General features: G+C 41.2%; 1 long non-coding RNA gene across 4 annotated transcripts in view; it reads right to left on the bottom strand.

Annotated features, from left to right (window-relative positions):
• Positions 1-23,447, bottom strand: part of LOC124108896 (uncharacterized) — a 43,232-nt gene that overhangs the window by 3,144 nt on the left and 16,641 nt on the right. For 2 of the 4 annotated variants that reach the window (XR_009228882.1, XR_009228881.1), the window contains 4 exons: positions 16,774-16,851; positions 4,575-4,644; positions 2,047-2,133; positions 1,531-1,655 (listed from right to left, as the gene is read on the bottom strand). This is a non-coding gene — a long non-coding RNA (uncharacterized LOC124108896). The remainder of the gene's footprint in view (positions 1-1,530; positions 1,656-2,046; positions 2,134-4,574; positions 4,645-16,773; positions 16,852-23,447) is intronic. The other 2 variants (XR_009228880.1, XR_006856814.2) reach the window with 1 other exon arrangement.

The raw sequence follows: 23,447 nt of genomic DNA on the forward strand, positions 1-23,447 counted from the left end.
AACATTGTTCAACAAGTGTCCTAAAAGTGTATTGGGATTTTCTCTTCTTAAAGTCAATAATTTATTTATTTTGTACTGAGGATTGAACCCAGGGGCATTCTACCACTGAGCTACATCTCCAGTCCTTTTTATTTTTTGAGCCAGGGTCTCACTAAGTTGTCCAAGCTGGATTTGAACTTCCAGTACTGCCTCAGTTTCCTGAGTAGCTGGGATTACAGGTGTGCACCACCATGCCTAGCACATTTATATATTATTTAATATTTGTGCTTTATAGCTTGGTGCAGTAGGCAAACCTGTATTCACTTGCCATCATTAATTTGTGTTTACTTTTTATCATCTTTAAAATGAAGGAGCAGGGGGCTGGGGCTGTAGCTCAGTGGTAGAATGTTTGTCTTGAATGTATGAGGTACTAGGTTCGATCCTCAGCACCACACAAAAATAAGAGAATAAAGATATTGTGTCTATCTACAACTAAAAAAAATATTTTTAAAAAATGAGGGAGCAGTTCAACTATGGTGGTTTGGCAGAGTGCTTGCCATTTCAGATGCATTTCCATATTTATTACCTAATCCTTATGGCCCACAAGATATTTCCACTTTAAGTTCAAGAATCTACACCTGATTTCCTTTTCTAATTAGCTTAAAATGGCCATGAAGAATCGAGGTGTGTTTGAGGAAATGTGGAAACACAGTGGGATAATCTTGACCATTTAAACCACCATTTACCAATCACCTGTACCTGCCAGGCACTGTTGTAAGTTGAGAGCCTGGAAGCAGGTCCCATGAGGCTGCTGCCCTTGTGGGGCTGGAATTCTATAGCAAGAGATGGACAATCAAACATCAGATGAATACGGTGCAGAGAATAACTGAACATGTCTAGCAGAAGGTGGTGAGGAAAGGCCTCCGGAAGTTGAGATCTGAATGACCAGAAGGGGTCCCCTTGTGACCAGTGCAAGGCTATTTACTCACAGGGGACAGCACAGCACTTCCCAAGGCATGGGTGGCAGGAGCCTGGGCAGAGCATTAGGATGTTATGTATTCCAGGGTGGTATTGGCTGCAGACTCCAGGTAGGTAACCACGGGGCTTTAGGTAGGGAAGAAGCATTATGTTTTTAAAACTCAATGTTGCTGCTGTGTATAGAATGGAAGCGCACAGGTAGAAGCAAGAAGACCAATTAGGGGACTGTCACAGGCATCCTGAAGAGATGAGCACAGCTTGGCCTCAGGGAATGGGGGAGATGACTAAAAAGCCTCTCCTGTCCTACCCATTTTTCTCCCCTCCACCTTTGCGTTGTTATCATTTCTGGCACATTGGTAACTGCATTTATTCTATTGCTCTGCTTAACTGAGGTAGGGAAAGGGTTCAAGATAAAAAAAACAAATACTTAGATGTTTTTACTTGACATTGTTTCATCTATATTCTATAGTGTTGTGGGACCCAGGACTATTAGGCACCTAGGCCAAGGCCTTCTTCCTCCTCATAGTCCAATAAATAGTATTTCCAATGTTGATTAGAATTCTGTTTTAATACCTTTTTCTTTTTGAGAACCGCAGAGTGGTAACTAGATCATCCATTTCATGGCCATCGCAGCAATAATTGTATATGTGAGTAACCTTGAAAGGTCCAGGTCTGCTGCCACCCACAAGAGCCAGTGTCTGGAGAGACAGTAATGGGGCGAGAAAGGGTTTGATTAACAACAAACTGGCAAATTGGGTGTAGGGAAGCTAATACATTCTCCAGCTTTCCCAGCACCATGGAGAAAAGGTTTACATAGCACCTTCTTTTTAATTGATTTTATTTTTTAAATACATGACAGTGGAATGCATTACAATTCTTATTACACATATAGAGCACAATTTTTCATATCTCTGTATATAAACTATGTTCACACCAATTCATGTCTTCATACATGTACTTTGGATAATGATGTCCATCACATTCCACTATCATTGCTAACCCCCTGCCCCTTCCCTTCCCCTCCCCTCCCACCCCTCTGCCCTATTTAGAGGCATGCACCCCCTCCCTATCCCATTATGGGTCAGTCACCTTATATCAGAGAAAACATTCGGCATTTGCTTTTGGGTGATTGGCTAACTTCACTTAGCATTATTTTCTCCAAGACCATCCATTTACCTGCAAAAAGAGAATAAAATCATGGCATTTACATAGCACCTTTTGTGAGAATGTTATTTCGATCTTGGGCAGGTGGTCACCAGGGTGGTTTATTAATCTTGAGAAATGATCACTTCTGGAATGTGGGGTGTGAGCATCTTAACTCCCTTGTGAGGTCACCGAGCATCCTGGACCTGGGAATTTAAGAAAACTTGGGAATGGGGTTGCATTTTAACTAATTCTACAGTTAGTTATTAAGGTATGGAGCTGCATATGGGCAGAGAACAAAATTAAGCTAATACATTGAAAAGAAGGAGAGAGGGAAAAAAACTTTTAAGTCCTCCTTGCGACTTCAAGAGGATGTAATCAAGTAGTTAAAAATGTACTGAGCATTTACTATGTAAATGATACACTACAGCTCTTTGAGGTAGGTATTTTCATTATATCTCTTCTTCATATGAAGCACCAAGGAGCAGAGAAGTGGATTCTCCAGATTGCACAACTAACAAGTAAGAGATGGGCGCAGGCACTTGAGCTCCAGAACCTGTTCAGGAAAATGATTGGAAATAAGAACACTAACTTTTTACCATTATAGAGCAGTTTTTAAAGCCTTCATTATTGTGTTTCATTCTCAGAACTCTAGGAAGTGGATAAGGTAGGCCTTATTAACCCATATGAGTAAGAATAATGAATTAGAGACGTTACCTGACTTGCTCAAAGTTATCTAACTAGGCAAAGTATAGCTTCTAAGCTTTCTGCATAAGATAGGGCACTTCTCATTAAGCCTACCATTTCCTAATTAAACAATTAGTACCTGTAGCCTGATGGAGATGCCCTCCAATTTAAAACTTTCCCTCTATTCTTGAAGGTTCAATAATTTGAGTCACTGGGATAAATTGTCAGTACACAGACCAACAAGAGAAAAATTATACAAGTTTATGTGCACAAGTATAGGAGCCTCACAGAATTTAAGACTCACAGAAGGGCCAGATGATCCAAGTTCATATGGAATCTGAATGGGGGTTCCTACTGGAGGTAGTAACTGGAATGGGAGGGTGAAGGGAACAAATGTTGGTATGCAGATAACGAGATAAATAGGTGGGAGCCTGAGGCTAAAACTCTCTGAGCTCCGTAAGGACACTTAATCTCTTTTCCTGTGCTGTGAACTTTCCTAGAGTCCCCTTTAGGCATACAAGGGGACCACAAGGAAGACCTCTGCTTGCCTCTGCTTTACCTAAGCACCATACCTTGAGGTATTATTTTCTGAGTTAAATGCAGTCAATGTGTACATTTAATAGAGTGTCTCCTGAAATATACTCATATAGTTATATCAATATTGCACCTCAAAATGATATGTCTTAAAATATAAGAAACATGTAGTCTTTGAAATACAAACACATAAACTACTGAACAATCTGGTGTGAAGAGGCCCCATAAAAACATCATCTGGGAAATCGGAATGAGGATGTGAAATTTTATCATAGACTGAAATTTAGAGAAAAGTTTTCTTGGATAGAAAAATGGTGACGATCACAGATTGCACATGTCGCACGCTTAGTCTCTTAAGTGAATTTGTTTTTAGAAGTTGTCATGTGCAATTTTAGAGATGATAACTAGAAGTGTCACTAGATGGCACTATTATTCTTAGTACTGTAGTAAGCCATTCTTAAGGAATTGAGAGTGATACAGCAGCCATATCTATTGGTACTAATAATGCTGTCACTGTGTCAAAGTTGCTTCTTAAAGAGAAAGAATTGATGAATAGTCTATTATGATGAAATTCATGCTATTCCATGAACCCAAAATTTAGGAAGCAATCTCTAGGACTCCTAGGTCAAATCAATCCTTCTTTCTTTTATTCCTTCCTTTCTTTCTCTCTCCTTTCCTTTCATCATTCATTTATAGATATGTATTGAGTGCTTGGAAAGTGCTAGAACTTGGCAAAACTCTGTTTGCCTTCATGCTAGAAAAAAATTTTTATTTTGTTGAAAGTAAGGCCACAGGCTTTGCACCTGTAAGATTTGACTTTCTCCAATACTTTTTTTTTTTTTTTTTTAAGACTGAGTCTCTCTGTTTTTTTCCAGACTGGTCCCTGAGCTCTTGGGCTCAAGTGATCTTCCTGCCTCAGCCTGACCCAAGTCACAGGGACTATAAATGTGTGCCACTGTGCCCAGCTGCACTTATTTCCTTGGGTCATCTTGAGTTAATTATCATCATCATCATCATCACTTCTGATTTAGAGCCAAGAAGACTAAGGCACAGCCAGGCATGGCTGGGCATGGGTGGGCGCGGTGTCACACACCTGTAATCCCAGCGGCTTGGAAGGAGGAGGCAGGAAGTTGGAGAGTTCAGAGCCAGCCTCAGCAATTTAGCAAGGCGCTAAGCAACTCAGTGTGACACTGTCTCTAATAAAATACAAAATAGGGGGGCTGGGGATGTGGCTCAAGCGGTAGCGCGCTCACCTGGCATGCGTGCGGCCCGGGTTCGATCCTCAGCACCACATACAAACAAAGATGTTGTGCCCGCCGAGAACTAAAAAATAAATATTAAAAAATTTTAAAAAAAATGCAAAATAGGGTTAGGGATGTGGCTCAGTGGTCCAGAGCCCTGAGTTCAATCCCCAGTACCCTCCCCACCCCACCCCAAAAAAGACTAAGACACAAAGCCAGTGGATATGTATGAAATTACTTTGTAAAATTATGCTTTATGTATGAATGCTATTATTCCTACCTCCAACATGTTGAGAATCACTTCTTTAATCATTCTACATAGTATACTTTTTTTTTTCAGAACATGGAATTGAACCCAGGGATTCACACATGCTAGGCAAGAGCTCTACCCCAGAGCTACACCCTAAGCCCTTTAGTAGTTCACACAATCTAAGCTTATTAAGATCAGCTCCAACACAAATGACCTATGAGACAGTTTTTTGTCGCTCTCTCCTTGTCTCTTGGAAATACCATCAGAATACAAAATGAAGCAGATAGGCCTGAAGCCCATTTTGGAAGAAGGGTGTTAGTAATATTTTGTAGGATGTGTACCAGTGGGTGTGTTTAAATATGCAAAGTTGTTTCAATACCTCTTGCAGGAAGCCAGGCTAATCTCTCAGGGGCCAATTGTGTTCCCTGCACACAAAGTTGCCTTTCAAGCTCTTATTCCAAATGAACGTGATGATGAAGCATATTTCCTTATGGACCCTGGTAACTAGCACAGCAAAAATACATCTGAATACTTTATTCACACTTTCTAATAATCAGTATAAATTGGCATTGCTTATTTAGGGTGTTGTTCATACAGAACTTCTTTTGAGTGATATTTTTATGTGATCTATTTACCAGCTTTGCTTTATTTTTTCTTTTTCTTTTTCATATTGGGATTTTTGTTTTGTTTTGTTTTGTTTTTTTACGAGGGAGTACTGGGGATTGAACTCAGAGGCACTCAACCACTAAGCCACATCCCCAGCCCTATTTTGTATTTTATTTAGTGATAGGGTCTTACTGAGTTGCTTAGGACTTTGCTTTTGCTGAGGCTGGCTTTGAACTCTCGATTCTCCTGCCTCAGTGTCCAGAGCTGCTGGGATTACAGGCACCTGGTGGGATTGGTTTTTTGTTGTTGTTGTTGATGAGGTGGTTGTTGTTGTATGTACCAGGGCTGTTCTAACACTGAGCTACATTGCTTTTTATTTTTTTAATTTATTTTGAGTCAGGGTCTCCTTAACTTGCCCAGGCTGGCCTTGAACTTGTGATCCTCTTACCTCAGCTTCCAAAGTCTCTGGGATTACAGATGAGAGCCACCATGCCGGGCTTCTGCTCTCATATCTGAGGATTGAGGTTGATACAAAAACTCTGATCCTTCTCACTGGGATGTTATTGGTAGGGCACTTGCATGAGATTCTGGGTTTGATTCCCAGAACTACACACACACACACACACACACACACACACACACACGAGTCCTTCCTTACCTAGAGCAATAAATGTGAGTTCCCTCCCTTTACCAGAGTAACAAACGGAGCTGTTCTGGACTTAAGCTGATGTGTAACAGCCCACCGAGGAGGCGCAAGATGGCTCTGGAGTATGAGTAGTAGCTTGCTCTAACAATGAGGCTTATTTCCTCAGCACTCCCACTGTTTGCCTTGACATCAGCCCAGTTACCTCACTAAGAACTCCAGCAGACACGTGAGAAAGAACGACTTCCATCTTAAGTGTTCTATATTGAAGATACCAAAGATTTCCTGCTGCTTTTAGAGACAGTGAAAGAAATTTGACATGTTATCTCTGACATTTCTACTGGATTGTCCACAGTTGAAAGCAGGGTCCATCTGAAATGGCATCTTGGGAGATGAAATCCCACTTCTCAGATGAGAAGATGCAGGCTCCAAAGCCGTCCAAGGCTCCCTGGAGGCATCACAGCCATTTGGGGCAGAACTGGCCTCCCACTCCAGGCCCTCAGCCTCTGTAACCTCTGCCTCTCACCCGGATCATCAGACAGTGGGACGTGCTTGCCTTCCTCAACCCCAGAGCTTTCCCTTTTGTTTTTAAAACAAAACACAAGTTCTGCACCTTCACAAGGGTTTTACACCTCCGTTAGAAAATGAGCATACTGGCCAATTATAGTCAGTGATTTGGAAAAACTCCTCCTAAGCAAGAGGATTTGTGTCTGAGCCTCTCCCTCCCCCATTCTGAACGTTAGTTCCCAGCTCCAAGAGCATGAGTGGGTTTCTGCAGCGTATTCCTTGAACTATATCACATTCATATAACGTTTTTCCTACCTTGTCGATATGTCTGTTAAAAAGTAAAAATGGTGCACTCCCATAATCTTAGTGGCTCTGGAGGCTGAGGCAGGAGGATCTCAAATTTGAGACTAGGCTCAGAAATATAATGAGGCCCTCAGCAACTTAGTGAGACCCTGACTGAGGCAGTAGGATCCTGAGTTTAAAGCCAGCCTCAGAAACTTTGTGAGGCACTAAGCAACTCAGGGAGACCCTGTCTCTCCCTAGTTCCATCCCTGGTACCCAAAAAAAAAAAAAAAAGTGGAGGAAGTCTGTAGCCCAATCTATTAACAGAACATCAACCCAACAAGTACAGGATCGCCCTGTTGAGAAGATGTCAAGGCTGACTCATCTAGCAGGCAGGAGTGGGCAGGAGCTGAATGAATAAAGAAAAATGAAAAGTGTATGGGTGCAATCAAATTATTACACAGAGCAGGCACTTTTAAAGAGATGAAAAATGAGAATTTCTACACTCCCTACAATGGTGGGGATTGGAAATGTTCGTGTTCTTTTCTCTTCAGCAGACACCCATTTCTTATGCATAGTTTTTGTTGTGATTTCTTTTGTTTACCTCTCATGTGCCACATGCCTGTCACCTTCAGCACTTTGCCACTTTATTGAACATTTCAGAACAGACCTCGATTTTGAAACTCTTCCGAGGCACAGTTTTCTTTTATTTAAAAAGACACATCGGATTTAGAAAATACAATGATACTGTCTTACTTTCTTGGTGGCTGGGATGAATTGGAAGTAGGCAACAAAATGGGTTACTACCTGACCAGCGGAGGAAATGATGGCCAACAGATGGGGTGGTGTGGGCCAGCTGTGTGGGCTGGGGTGAGTCAGGCCAGGGTCAAGTGCATGCTTCAGCCTTTGTGCTTCCTGTGTCACTGAGGCCACACAGACCCCATAGGGCACTAGAAGTCTACTCATGTATGATGTGTGTTCTGAGCACGTGTGCACACCTGTGCATCCACGCAGACATAAGAGCATCAAATGTGTGGCAAAGACATACCAGAAGCTAGTTGCTGTTGAGATGGGAATTTGGTAGCCATGGGTCAGGATTGATAGGAAAACTTAAATTCATTGTAAATACTTTCTATCTAAAATTTTGGAACTTGGACTTACTTTTTTTTCATTGAACATTTTTCATTAGTGAAAGGAAAGAGAGAAAGACGGTGAGAAATGAAGGACGGAGACCAGAGATCCACACAAAGGTTTATTTGTCAAAGCTGACAAATAAAGGCCATCCCTCTATAGACAGGAGAGAGGCCCCAAGATGTTTGGGTGTTCAGCTTTTGTGTGGTGGGGGTTTGGAGGTGTGGCTGTGGCACTATGGGATTGGCTGGGGGTGCTGGCGTCAAAGCAAGGCTGGTGGGAATAGCATGGGATTGGCTTAGGTCAGTGGCACCATGGGGCTTTCCAGAGCTAAGGGGTCATGTCCTTCTGGGATTGGCTTAGGGCTATGAGGCCATGGGTAGGTCACTAATGGGGGTGGGGGGAGTTCGGGTAAGAGGAAGTACAGGGAAGCAAAACTTATCTCATAAGATGGCGGTTAACATTCAAGATGGCTGCTCAGATGTTAAATCAGGACCCTATAATAAGACCAGGCAAATCTAAAAGCAGTTCCCTAGAGCAACTTATCCCTTTGCATGAAAAAAATAAAGTTCTACTTATCACCACAGTCTGAAGGGAGATGAATGTGACATGTCTACATCTATGATTTTGTTACAGAGGTGTTGAAGGACAGGCATAGATTCCAGTGTGTTATAGTTTATGCTATGGTTTGGATATGAGGTGTGCCCCCAAAGCTCAAGAGACAATTTAGCGATGATCTGAGGTGAAATGATTAGAATGTGAGAGATGTAATGTAGTCAGTCCATCCTAGTGTGAATGACTAACTGGATGGTAACTATAGGCATGTGGAACGTGCCTGGAAGAGGTGGGTCACTGGGGGCAAGCTCTGGAAGAATTCATCTTCCTTGAGGCCGCTTTCCCTTTTGTGTGTGTCTCTCTCTTTCAACTTCTCAGCCGCTATGAGGTAAGGAGCTCTTCAGCTGCTGCCCTTTTGGCTTGGTGTTCTGCCTCCCTTGGGCCCACAGCAATAGAGTTGGCCAACCATGGACTGAACCTTTGAAACCATGAGCCCACAGTAGACTTTTCCTCCTCTGAGTTGGTCTTGTTGGGTATCTTGGTCACAGCAATGTAAAGCTGACTAGCACAGTTTGGATCAGGAATGTCCCCTAAAGGCTCATGTTGAAGGCTTGATGCCCAGCTGGTGAGGCTATTGGGAAATGGTAGAAATTTTAGGAGGTGGGACCTAGTTGAAGGAAGTTGGTCAGTGGGGACATGCCCTCAAAGGGTATATGGAATCCTGGCTCCTTTCTCTCTCCCTCTCTTTCGCTTTCTGACCACCACAATGTGAAGAGCTTTGCTTCACTCCATGCTCCCCAACATGATGTTTGGCCTCATCATTGGCCCAATGTGAGGGGACTAAGAGATCATGGACTGAAACTTCTGAAATCTTGATCCAGTTAAATCATTCTTCCTTACAAGTTATCTCAGGTATTTTGTCATAGTGACAGAAAGCTCATTAATACACCCTGTAAGCATAAGACTCTGGTATACCATGGATTTGAGGGCTCCTGATGAAAGTGCCATAGAAAAAATGGTGAGCTTTGGGCCTGAATGACACCTTCCTTCCCCTGTTATTGGAACACTCATGTACTTGAAAAGATATGAGTAACGGAGATGAAGAAAATGAATGAATTTGAAGAAGATAATGAAGGAGCAGATGGGGGTATGTGCATCTGCTTGTGGAGACCCTTCTTTCTTCCGCCTCCTCAGAGTAGGTGGAGATTTCAAACATTATGATCCTTAGGTTAGACCATGTTGGTTCACTTCTTACCACTACCACAAGAAGGCTGTTCAGTCCTGAGATGTGAATCTAGGCCTTTCTCCAATTCCTCCCAGTTTCTCCAGCAAGATTCCTTTTCCCTATTTGCAATGGCTCAGAACAGATAGATGATAGTCCAGGATGCAGACGGTATACAACTCAGCTGTAGTGCTCATAGAGTTTACCTCGATCAGGCTGCTTACTTATTTATTAGTTTAACAAGCACGTATGGAACACCCATGACTAAAAACTATCCTGGTCTGTGGAAGTGCAAGCCCCCAGGAAATTCATGATCAAGTGAGAAAGATAGATTGTTTTTAGAAAATATACATGCCTGTGATACTCTAAATAAGCCAGGGATGTTATAGGAATACCTAGCATGATATCCAACCAGACTTTGGGTGGTACTGATCAAAGAGGTGACCCAGCTGGCACTGGATGGGTGTGTGGGAGAGTGGGACTATATGAGGCTGCTGATTGATGGGTGGGAGGATGGTGGGAGTTGAAAAGTATTTCAGAAAGAGTTAATAATGTGCAAAATGAGAAGCAATCATGGCACATGAGGAAGTGCACATTGCTCAGCATGGCAAAAGCATGACATATGAGACGGTGTAAGGCATAGGAGGAGAAGATGAAGGGCTTTAAATGTTAAGCAAAGAGTTTGGAAGGACTTTAAGCAAGAAAATGGCATATTGAATGAGATTTGTGTTTTTACAAAGATCACTGAAGGCCATAGAGAAGATGTATTGGGGATGGGACATGGGTACTGGGCCATATCATCATATTTGAAATAGGAGGTCAGGGAAGCAGCTCTTTCGCCATGGAGGGGTGAGATGGTGATAAGGCAGCAGGTGTAGGAAAAGAGCAGAGGTGACAACAACAGCAGGAGTGGCTTTGGTTTTCCTCCCCTGTTAAACAGGGGTTTGGACATCATTGCAGGTCCACCTAAAAGGAGTGTGGAGAGATGACCAGACAGCAAATGTGCGTTAGTAGACCAAGCTGTTGCTATAGTTTGGATCCAGACATCTACATGTTGAAGGCTTGGTACCCAGCCTGTGGTACCACTGGGAGATGATAGAATTTGAAGAGGTGGACCTGATTTCGAGGAAGTTAGGTCACTGGGGGCATGCCCTCACAGGAGACTGGCAACCCCTCTCTCTCTCTGTCTGCCTCCTGGCTGCCCAGAGGTGAACAGCTTCCTTCTCTGTGTACTCCGTCATGTTCTGCCTTGTCACAGGCCCAAAAGTAAAGGAGCCAACTGACCACAGACTGAAACCTCTGAAACCATGAGCCAAAATAATCCTTTCCACATTATTAGTTGATTATCTCAGGTATTTTGGTCACAATAATGGAAATCTGACTAACGTGGTTGCCCAATGCCAGTTCTAAATGCTTTCTGAATGACTTAGAAGGAAGGAGCTGAGAGACAAGGCCACTGGGTGGAAAGTGAGGGAGGGATGCAAGGAGATGCCTTTCGGCCTGATTTGTGGAACACTTGCACCTGCTGGTGAGTGTCCTGGGGTCCCTTAAGGAACCAACATGAGTCACATACATGGAGGTGGGGAAGAGTTCAGGATCACTCACTCTCTGGCTTGAGTAGTGGAGTGGGTAAAGTCCAGGGTGTGTGGGGAGAGAGAGACTCTGTGTTTACGAAGAAAGCATTGGGGAGAAGGCCATGCATTCGGTTTCAAACTTTTTGAATTGCAGGTGCTTGGGATTCATCTAGTTCACATTAAATCCAGAAAGCATCTAGATCATGCAAGAGGTGTGGCGGAAACTAAAAGAACAGAGTCTAGAAAAGGGAAAGAAATAAAAATGCCCATTGCTTCAGTGAAATAAAATAAGTGTGAATTTGATTCGAGAGTCCTTGGAGGTGGGGGTGTGGCTCAGCGGTAGAGCGCTTGCCTCCCACGTGTGGGGCACTGGGTTCGATCCTCAGCACCACATAAAAGTAAATAAACAAAATAAAGACACTTAAGTCCAGGTACAACTAAAAAATCTTTTTAAAAAGAGAGTCCTTGGAATGGGAAAATGAAGAAAAGGGAGTGCTGCACGATATGAGTGGGGGCAGCAGGTAGAGAGATCAACTGTAAGCAGTGATTCTCAAAAGTCCTGCTTACCAGAAACACATGGAAATTTATTAAAAATCATGTACTTCCAGTTGTATGGCCCATGGGAGCCAGCTACATGGGAGGCCAAGTAAGGAGGATCACAAGTTCAAGGTCAGCCTTAACAATTTAGCAAGACCCTGTCTCAAAATAAAATAAAAAGGACCAGGGGTGTAACTCAGTGGTAAAGCATTCCTGGGTTCAATCCTCAGTATCATAAAACAAAAACAAACAAACATAGTCCTGGTTTGACCCATCAAATCAGAATCTCTGGAGAAAGAATTCTGCAATATGCTTGACTCGTACTCCTGGAAATCCTGACATACAGTGAATCTAGAAACCACTGAATTAAATCCCCTGCCTTATTTTTACACAGTGCCTCGAGTTTCCAGGGCACTTTTGTTATGGTTCAGATATGAGATGACTGTCTCCCTAACACTTGAGACAATATAAAGAATCTTCAGATGTGAAAGGATTAGATTATGAGAGGCATAACCTAATCAGAGGATTAACCCACTGATAGGGATTAACTAGGTGTTAACAGTAAACCAGTAGTGTGACTGGAGGAAGTAGGTCACTGGGGGTGCGCCTTTGGGGTTTATATTTTGTCCTTGGTGAGCAGAGCTCTCTCTCTCTCTCTCTGCTTCTTGGTTGCATGTCCTGAGCTGCTTTTCTCCACCAAGCCCTTTCACCATGATATCCTGCCTCCCCTGGGGCCCAGAGTTATAGAGTCCTCTAATCATGGACTGAACCTCTGAAACTATGAGCCAAAATAAAAAAATTTTTTTTCCTCTCTAAATTGTCCACTTTTTTTTGCCACAGTGACACAAAAGCTGACAAAAACAACTTTCATACTTTGTGGGCACTGAGTCTGGAGGTCCATCATTTCATTTAGTGGCTAAGACATTAACACACTCCAGTGAATCAACCACTGGGGAGAGGTGTGGTGGCACCATTCACATACCAATTATGCCAGACTGTGAAGGAACCGGATCTTGGACAACAAAAGTGGAAATGGCATTTGTAAATTATTTATGAATTTCAGTAATTTGTTTTCAGTCATAAGACAGGCTTCCTCCAAAGGGGAAAAAAAAAAAAGTCAGAGGAACATGCGAACACAATAGCAGAGCTTACTGGGCCACCATGAACTTGGGCCTCTGACCTTTACGTCTGGCTGCCTCACATGACCCTGCTGCAAACTGGGGCTTGTTTGTGAATATTTTCTTTATATGGGCTTGGGTCATTCTGAGAGCAAACATGGCTTTCAAGGATTGGAGAACAGTTCCTTGTTAAAATGTTAACATTGTTTTCTCTCTCCAGAGGCACATTCTGCCTCATCCTTGCAGATTAGATTCCGGCTCCCTTTTCTTGGTACAAGCATCCATCACTCCCTTCTCCTTCGTCTTGTTGTTGCTCTTCTGTCACGTCTGGCCCTCACCCAAGTTCAGCCTGCTGCTGAGTGTGTGTTTGTCTGGCATTCCCAAACATCTCAAGAAGCCCCAGAGTATTTCCATTGCATTCGAATGGTTACAGGAGGAATTGATGATGTTGATTTATTCATTACAGTTATTTTTCAATCATCAGGTAGAGTAAGGCCAATCAATTTCAAAAAACCTGAATGAGTTTTGGGGATGCTCTGAAAAGTGCCACCTGTCTTCTCCTTATGCCTATATGGACTTTTTGTGAGAAATGGAACGCCAATCTTGTGGACCATTCTGAGGCTGTTAACACCACTGGAAGAGGTAACTTTGGCGCCCCCCTGCAGGGCTTCCCATCTTCTACTGGGAGGTCATAGAGCGGATTCCACAGCCAATTGAAATCCTTTGTGAATTATCCACTCTCTCCTCTCCTCCTGGGTCAACTACCAAGATCCAGGGGAAAGGTTCAAATCAGATTGCTTCAATTCAAATCTCAGAACTAACGGTGCCATTTTGGATAAAATTACAAATGTTTTTAAACCTCATTTTGTCACCTGTGCAATGTGGAAGATATTAGCACATACTTCACAGGGGAGTTGTGAATATTGGTTGTTATAACTCATGGCAAGCATTTGGCATAGTGCTGGTTCATTATAAGTATTCAAGATATATTAGTTATTAATGTTTTTCTAAGATTCGGTGATAAATATTCTGTTGTTAGCACTTTACTATCATTACTTATAAAGTCATTTTGGTAAAAATGCATTGAGTCAAGATTCTGATCAATGTGATAAGAGGAAACTAAATATATAATCAATGAATTGAATTAACCTTTTCCAGCCTTTTGATATTATTTAGTCCAGTATATTCCTTGTTTGTGCCTCTTTATAGCCCTTTGAACACCTGGACTGGCATGCTAGGTTGATCTTGCACAGAATGTCATTGTACCAAAACGTGACTAAATCAAATTATCTTGGTATCAGAATTGTCACATATCATCACAAGGAAATTTCAGAAGGTCTTCTAATTTTGCTTTTCTACTTTAAAAGAAAATGCCGCTCAATAAATATTTGATACAGAACAGCAAACATTCTGGTTCTCTGCATCCCAAGTCATTCAGTGAGAAAATATTCTTTGACTTCATTTTAAAGTAAAGAATGCGCATGATAAAAAATTAACAGAGGAAATAAAGATGTTAAGTGAAAAGAAAAAGTCTCATTATTATTAATGATGATAAAGTCTCCTCACCCCAGCAGCCCCCTCTTCACTTGTCAATCATAACCAAGACTGACAATTATTTATCTTTCCAAAAATTTGCAATGTGTATACTCGTATCTATTATGGTAGCTCTGTAGTTCACCTTGACCTCAGTTTGCCCCAAATCTGAGCATTTGGCTTCATCTTTGGCCTGTGTGAGACTTAATATCAACTTCAATATCAGTTCTGTCATTCTCATTCTTGTTCCTGATGATTTATCATCTAGGTCAGGGGGTCTGCAACTTACAATTCTCAGGCCAAATATGGCATGCCCTGATTTTTATAAATAAAGTTTTATTGCAACTAACCACTCCCATTCATAATGGCTGATTTTCTATTTGAGCCAGGGACAGGATATATGCAAGAGAAACCTGAAAAATCTAAAGTATTTAATTGGCCTTTTACAGAATAGGCTTCCCCATCTCTGATTAGGTACCATCATAGCTAATCAGCTTAACAACATTCATAATTGAAAAAATGCAAGTTTTTTTTTATTGTCCTGAAGATTAAATTCAGTGCTCCCTACCCCTGAGCTACATCCTCAGCCTTTTTTATTTTTTATTTTGAGACAGGGTCTCATTAAATTTCAGAGGCTGCACTCAAACTTGCAATCTTCCTGCCTCAGCCTCCTGAGTTCCTGGGATTACAGGCATGCGGCACCACATACACCTAAACAAGTCATTTTTTATTAATATCTGAACACATAATCACTTTTAAATATAGGAAGCATCCTAGATATAATTTGAAGATGAAATCTATGTTGAAATTCTTTCCATCAAAGTCTGTACTTATTACAAAAGAAAAATACTTGAATAATTAATATGGTTAAAGTTGTTAAATTTACAAACAAAAGCAGTTATTAAAAATTTTAAAACAAATAAATAATAGAAGAGCAGTTAATGCAATTATGAAGGCAAAGTTTTATAACTTTAGGAATGAATGCAGTCTTTTTTTATTTTGAGTCCACAAATATTTATTAAAAAATTAAGGACTGGGTAAACCCATATCAAAACAAGGAACACAAGTGGTAAATACATTTATGAAAAAAAATGTTCAACATCTTTAGCAACTAGGGAAATGCAAACCAAAACTACTCTAAGAGCTGGGTGTGGTGGCTCGTGTCTATAATCTCAGTGGCTCAGGAGGCTGAGGCAGGAGGATCATGACTTCAAAGCCAGCCTCAGCAACTTAGTGAAGTTGGGGATGTGGCTCAGTGATTGAGCACTCCTGGGTTCAATCCTCAGTACCAAAACAAAAACAACAACAAAACTACACTAAGATCTCACCTCACTCCAGTCAGAATAGCAGCCATCAAGAATACAACTGATAATAAATGCAGAGATGATTTGGGGGGGAAAGAACGCTTTTATACTGTTGGTGGGATTGTAAATTAGTACAGCCACTGTGGAAATCAGTATGAAGGCTCCACAAAAGGCTAGGAATGGAACCACCATATGAGCCAGGTATATCACTCTTCAGTATTTATCCTAAAGAATTAAAGTTAGTATACTATAGTGTTACATGCATACCCACATTTATAGCAGTACAATTCACAATAGCCAAAGTTCTAGGATGGTTATGAAACCAGCCTAGAACTCTGTCAACAGATGAATGGATGAAGAAGATATAGTATACATATACCATGGAGTTTTTTTTTTTTTTTTTTTTTGCCATAAAGAATGAAATTATGTCATTTTCAGGAAAATGGATAGAATGTGAGAGCATTATGTTAAATGAAATAAGGCAAACTCAAAAAGTCATGGGGTCATATGTTTTCTCTCATATGTGGAATCTAGAGGGAAAAACAAAGTGGAGAAGTGAGTGAAAATAGAAGGGAGACCAGCAGAGTAAAGGAAGTAGGAGAGAGGTGAGGGAGGAGAGGAGAGAAAGGGGAAGTACTGGGGAAATGAAATTGACCAAATTATATTGTTGTATTGTGTGCAAACATGAAAGTGTAACAAAGCATTATGTTTAAGTATAATGCACCAATAAAAAAATTAAGGGCTAGAGATGTAGCTCAATGATAAAGGGCTTGATGAGCATTCAGGAGGCTCAGGATTCAATCTCCAGTGTGAGCACACACACACACACACACACACATTAATATAAAGAATAGTTGAGATTAAACATCTGTAGAGTTGTTTGATGAAGTGAGTAAACAAAATATCCCTTAAAAATTTCCCTTAGTTAACTGGGCAAGGTGGTACGCACCTGTAATCCTAGTAACTCAGGAACCCAAAGCAGGAGGATTACAAGTTCAAGGCCAGCCTCAGCAATTGTAGGGAGACCCTGTCTCAAAATACAACAACAACAAAATGGGCCAGAATGTGGCTTAGTGCCCCCTGGGGTCAATCCCCAATTAAAAAAAAAGTTTATTTAATTATTTGTTATTTAATTTCAATCAAGCTATGATTATTTTTTTGAAGTCACATTTTTATTAGTTCCAATCAGTTATACATGACAGTAGAAAGCTCTTCAATTAAGCTATGATTATTTTAATAAAAAATTACAAAATTCTATTTGGGAACTTCTCACATCTAAAGATGAATTCAACACACACTATCATCTTTGTTATCACTGGAGATTTTCCCAAGAGGAGAAACTCTGAAATCGTATGTAACAATAATCATGATATATTCAGACGTGATCGATCTTACATAGAAATATCAAGAAAAGTGTGGTATCTTGAACACAGTTTGTTTTCACTAGTCTAACTTCAAAAGCGAACTCCATGTTGACAGTGGCACACGCCTGTGATCTCAACAACTAGGGAGGTCGAGGCAGGAGGATCACAATTCAAGGCCAGCCTGGGGAACTTAGACTCTCAGCAATTTAACAAAATACAGTCTTAAAATAAAAAAATAAAAAACAGGGCTGGAGGGCTGGGGATATATAGCTCAGTTGGTAGAGTGCTTGCCTCGAATGCACAAAGCCCTGGGTTTGATCCCCAGCACCACAAACAACAACAACAACACAACAACAACAAAATACCCCACAAAACAAAAAAACCAGGGCTGGAGATGTAACTCAGTGGTAGAGCACCCCTGGGTTTCATCCCCAGTACCCAAAGTAAGTAAAAAAATAAATAAGTGGACTCCATGGAAAAATCTCAAGGACACTCTGCTAATTGCAATAAGTATGTCACAGAAGGGTGAATACTGTATGATTCCATTTACATGAAGTACCTAGGGTCCTTCCAGATTGTTAGATATTGCTCCATGTAGCCAGGTGCAGTGGCACACTCCTGTAATCCCAGTGGCTCAGAAGGGGCTGGGGGAGAGGGAACTGGGGAGGTGTTGTTGAATGGGTCCAGAGTTTCAGTTTTCCCCCTTAAGTGGTTAGCCCATTAACCAGGTACTATTTATTGGGTAATCATGCTTGTCCTACAGATTGGTATCATTTTAAAATACGTCTTTATTTTCTAGACTAATTACCAGAAGGTCAATTAATTGTTGATATTTCATAATAAATATGACTACCTGATAGAACTAGGTAGTCAGTCTCCCTCAATTCTCTTATTTTAAAATATTTTCTGCCTATCTATTTCATAGCTATTTTCAGGTTATTCTTGCACATTTATTTTTCATGATTTTTTTTCAGTCAATGACAGACCACATATACAATGGCTGTCCCATAAGATAATAATGGAGCTGAAAATTTTCTATCACCTAATGATGTGGTAGCCATTCAACTTCACAGCATAGTACTCACATCTTTGTGGTGATGCTGGTGTGGACAAACCCACTGTACCGCCAGTCATATAAAAGTATAGTACATGTAATTATGTAGTCTGTAGTGCTTGATAATGTTAATAAACCACCCTGTTGCTGGTCGATGCATTTATTATACTTTTAATTGCCACGTTTAAGTGTACTCCTTCTACTCATAAAAAAAGTTTATTGTAAAGCAGTATGCTGCGTTATGCCCCTCATGCATCTCTGCTTACTGTGTCTCTAAGACTATATCGTTTTCTCTTGTTCTTGATTTAATCTCATGTATTTTGTTCATCATGGCCCCTAAGAATATAAAATCCACTGCTAATATTATCATTGGTGTGACTGACCTGGAAATGGAATCAAAACTGATGGAGAAGGTAGGAAATCAGTGCTGATTATTACTTGCCAATCAGACACGTCCTGTTCCACCATGGCTCTGATCTTGTAAACCAAGAACAAAATGATGATTGTTAAAGGCTCTGCTTCACAGAGGGCACCAAGACTAACAAAAATTCAAGAAGAGTCTGTATCAGACATGGAGAAACTTTTTTCTTTTTTCTTTTTTTGGTATCAGGGATTGAACCCAGGGGCGCTTAACCACTGAGCCACATCCTCAGTCCTTTTTTATACTTTATTTAGAGACAGGATCTTCCTGAATTGCTCAGGGCCTCGCCAAAATTGCTGAGGCTGGCTTTGAACTCCAGATCCTCCTGCCTTAGCCTTCTGAGCCACTGGGATTACAGGAGTGTGCCACTGCACCTGGCTACATGGAGCAACGTCTAACAATCTGGATTGAAGAGTAGACACAGAAGCATGTCCCTCTCCACCTGATCATCATGGCCAAAGCACAAAGTTTGTGGTGTTGAAAGAAAAGTCTGGACCTGCCAGGTGCAACGGTGGACACCTGCAATACCAGTAACTTGGGAGGCTGAGGCAGGAGGATCTCTTGTCCAAAACCAGCTTGAACAACTTAGTTAGACCCTGTCTCAAAATCAATAATAAAAAGGCTCAAGATGTAGCTCAGTGGTAGAGAGTCCCTGGATTCCCAATAAGTAACACACACACACACACACACACACACACACACTAGATTTGACTACAGACTGAATTTACTACTGCCTCTGGTTGGTTTAAATAATTATTTATTAGATAATGCAAAAAGGAGTGATGAGTCTGAGGGTGCTGATGTGAGGGCACCAGAAGGATTTTTCAGAACTCTAGATAAGCAGATGGTGGAGACAAATTACTTGCCAGGGCAAATCTTCAATATTCATTATTCTGGAAATGGATGCTTGAAAAGATTTTCATCATCAAGAGGCCAAGTCAATGCCAAGTTTCGAGGCCTTTAAGGACAGCACAGCAGTCTTGCTTGGGGCGATGCTGTAGGGTACAAACTGAAACCCTTCAAGATCTGGCACAGTGAGAACCCCAGGGTCTTCAACCATGTCAATAAGGGCACACTGCTACTGTGCAGTAGGAGCAATTAGAAGTCAGAGGTGACCCAGCTCTGCTTCCAGGATGCCACCCTGAGTTTCTATGGCAGCAAAATGGAGAAGAGTTATCTGTCGACTAATACATCTGTCAAGATCTTGGTTTTTGATGATAAAGCTCCTGCACATTCTTAACTGGTGATCCCAGTACCAAAGTGATGCTTCTCCTTCCAAACACCACCTCTTCAGAGGGGCATTGGGAGGGCCAGGGAGAGATACCGACAGGTGTAACGTATGAATTTATATACTTTAAAAGACCCAAGAATAGTCAATATTTCAGTTTGAGTCTGAAGGCCAGAAAAGACCAAGGACCCAACTCAAAGAAATCAGGTAGAAAGAGCGTCCTCTTATTCAGGTCTTCTGGACACTGGATGGGGCCCAGCTGTACCAGGAAAGGCAGTCTGTTGTGCTGATTCAAATGCTAATCAAATCCAGCAACAGCCTCCCAGAATATTGTTTCATACAATATCCAGACACATGAACGAACAGTTGGGTTGACACATAAAATTAACCATCGCACACTGTAATCTCAACTTTCTTTTGGCTTACCTTTGATAAGCATTTTATTGAATTTGTATACTTCAAATTTTTTTTCTAGAAGGCAAAGAATTCATCGTAAGAATTTCTCTTCAAGTTTTTTCTCTTTCTCTTTTTAATTTTTATTTATTTATTTATTTATTTTGATAGTACTGGGGATTGAACCCAGGGGCTTTATGACTGAACTACATCCCCAGCCCTTTTTAATTTTTATCTTGGAGACAGGGTCTCACTAAGTTAGTTAGGCCCTCAATAAATTTCTGAGGCTGGCCTCAAACTTGTGATCCTCCTGCCTCAGCCTCAGAGTCACTGGGATAACAGGCATGTGCCACCACGTTAAGTATGTTTTTTTCTGGATATATTTTTTATTCTTTTGTTCTTTTTTTTTTTCTGTCGGAGTATTTTTGCCTTTTCATACAGTTCTCTCCATCCCACCATTTAACATGTGGGGCTATCCGTAGTTTTCTTCCACCCCGCCCCCCACCTCCCAGATAAAGTGTGGATGAATTTTTATTTGTTATCCTTTTCACATGGCTCTCAGGCTTGTCTTCCTTTTAGAAACTCAATCTTGGGCGAGTCTTTTGTGTTCTTGCTTCTCTCCCCTTGTCTGAGGACAAGTCAAAGGGAACATTTATCAGTCAGGATTAGACTCTAACAGAAAAATCAAGTAATGGTGGTGTAAATTAGAAAGAAGTCTATTTCCTCTAATCAGAAGTCTGAGTCGACTCTCAGAGTTGATGTGATGCTCTGCAGTGTTAGGAGCTCAAGCTGAAGTTCAAGTTCAATATATGACCCAGGTGGTCACTCTATCCTCAGTTACCACATCTGCTTTATACCCAGGAAGAACGTGAATAAGAGGAAACAGGAATGCTTAGTTCATTAGGCACCTTTCTACAGGTTGGACATATCGTTTCAGTGCCCAGGACTTAAAACCTATATGGTAGCACCCGGCTACAAGGGTGGCTTAGAAATGTTTTTTTCCTGGTGGACTTTGTTCCCAATAGAAATGTGAGGTTGTTTTTTACTAAAGAAGAAGGGATAAGAGAAAGTGGGAGCACTATTTATTTGTACAAGGAAGAGGGATGTATTAGTTCATTTGCTGTTGCTATAACAAAATACTTTGTAAATGGAAGTGGTTTACTTAAGTGCACAGCTTTGGAGGCTTGAAATCTAAGATTAGACGGTTCTATTGGTTCAGCTTCTGGTGAGGACCCCCTTGGCTGTGTCACAATATGGCAGATGGCATCATGGCAGGAATATTTGTGAGAGGGAGAAATCATGTGGCAGGACAAGAACTGAGAGGGGGATTCAGGGACCAGCCTTGTTCCTCATAACAAGTGGTTCCTGTGAGGACTAACTCATTTCATGAGACCAGCATTAATCCCTTCTGAGGGCAATGTCCCCAGTGAACGAACCACTCTGGACTCTACCTTTTAAAGGTTCCAGCATCTCACAACATAATTGCACTAGAAAACAAGTCTCCAGTACATGGAACTCTTGGGAGGAAAACCACACCCAAATAGTAGTAAGGGGGTAATGGGAAGAGAGGAGAAGCCTTAGCTGGGGCCATGGGCTCTCATGAGTGGTGGAGTGGTCATTGCTCATTCTGCTACAATTGAACTTAAAGTCCTGGACCAATATTTATTCATTGACTGGGAATATATATATATATATATATATATATATATATATATATATATATATTTATATATAGGGTGTGTGTGTGTGTGTGTGTGTGTGTGTTTACAGGGGATTTAGCCTCACACCACTGAGCTACATTCTGGCATTTTTTTCCCCAGTTTTTCCTTTATTTTGAGACAGTGTCTTGCTAAATTGCCCAGGCTGGCCTTGAACTTGTGATCCACCTGTCTCAGCCTCCTGAACAGCTGGTAGAATAAACTTAGTCCTTGATTCTAGCAGTCCTTCAATTCAGGGTAGAACCATGAAGTCTCTGTTTTGGACCAAGGAAGAATGCAGGTATTTATTTCTCCTTCTTTTCCTCTGTTTCATCTACCAATGTCTCTTCCTGACAGCTCTGTCACTCCCCTGCAGCTGGAGAGAAGATAAGGAAAGCATGTGGCTTTTGATCCTCCTCTATGGGGGAGGGAGGGACTTAAATACGGTTCTGTTTACTTCATTTAATTTTGCAGAAAAATTCTGTGATCCAGCTTCACAAATGTTGTATCATTCCCTTTTCAAATATTCCCTAGATAGAAACAAAGTCTGTAATTGTAAATTGGGGAGATAAAGATATCAGAATAAGAAAAACCTGTCTCTTTGGCAGCTCCCACGTCCCTCTGATGGAAGCCCTGGTAATCCAGGCTGACATGTAATGACTCTTACTTGCCCGAAGATATATACTTGTATTTATGTTAGAAACTAATTACTGGAGCATTTCTAAAAGTAAAATTTAACCAAGAAATAATTTTCTTCTTTCTTGTGCCATTAGCTATTTCTCAGCTCCTAACTGTTGGGTATGATAATCGAAAGCCATTTTTACTCACAAATGAAGACATTTTATGACACTTCAAAACAGATCTCTGGGGAAGCTTAGGGAACTATCTCACTGATGGATTTTATTGCATGATACTGATCTTTCGTATTTTCCTCCTTAACAGCTCTCTCCTAAAAAAAAAAAAAATCCAACTGGCTTATAAAGATAGTCTGGCTCATTTAAAAGGCCTGCTCAGTCTGAATGATAATGATACATATAATAAGTAACATTTATTGAACCCTTACTGATAATTCCCCTGCTTGAGCACAACTTAGTGCTACACAGAGGAAGAAATATTTCTTTCAAAATTATACTCTTCCACTTTTGTGTTAAAATGTCCTTCCTTTGCTGGGAATGGTGGTGTGTGCCTATGATATCAGTGACTCAGGAGGCTGAGGCAGGAGATCACAGCCTGGGCAACTTAGCCAGGCCTTATTTCAAAATAAAAAAATGTAAAGGACTGGGGATGTAGCTCAGTGGTAATGTGCCTGTCTAGTGTGCACGAAGCTCTTAGTTGGATCCCCAGTATAGCATAAAAATTTCTTTAAAAAATTTCCTTCCTTTGTACCCCACCCTCCTTTCCTCGGAGACACAATTTACTTTGGAACGCAGATATGTGTTCAAGAGAGAAGGTGGGCTATCTCAAGG

Source organism: Marmota monax, unplaced genomic scaffold (assembly GCF_021218885.2).
Source record: "Marmota monax isolate L192 unplaced genomic scaffold, Marmota_monax_Labrador192_F-V1.1 WCK01_AAM20220418_F8-fsc00103, whole genome shotgun sequence".
NCBI lineage: Eukaryota > Metazoa > Chordata > Mammalia > Rodentia > Sciuridae > Marmota > Marmota monax.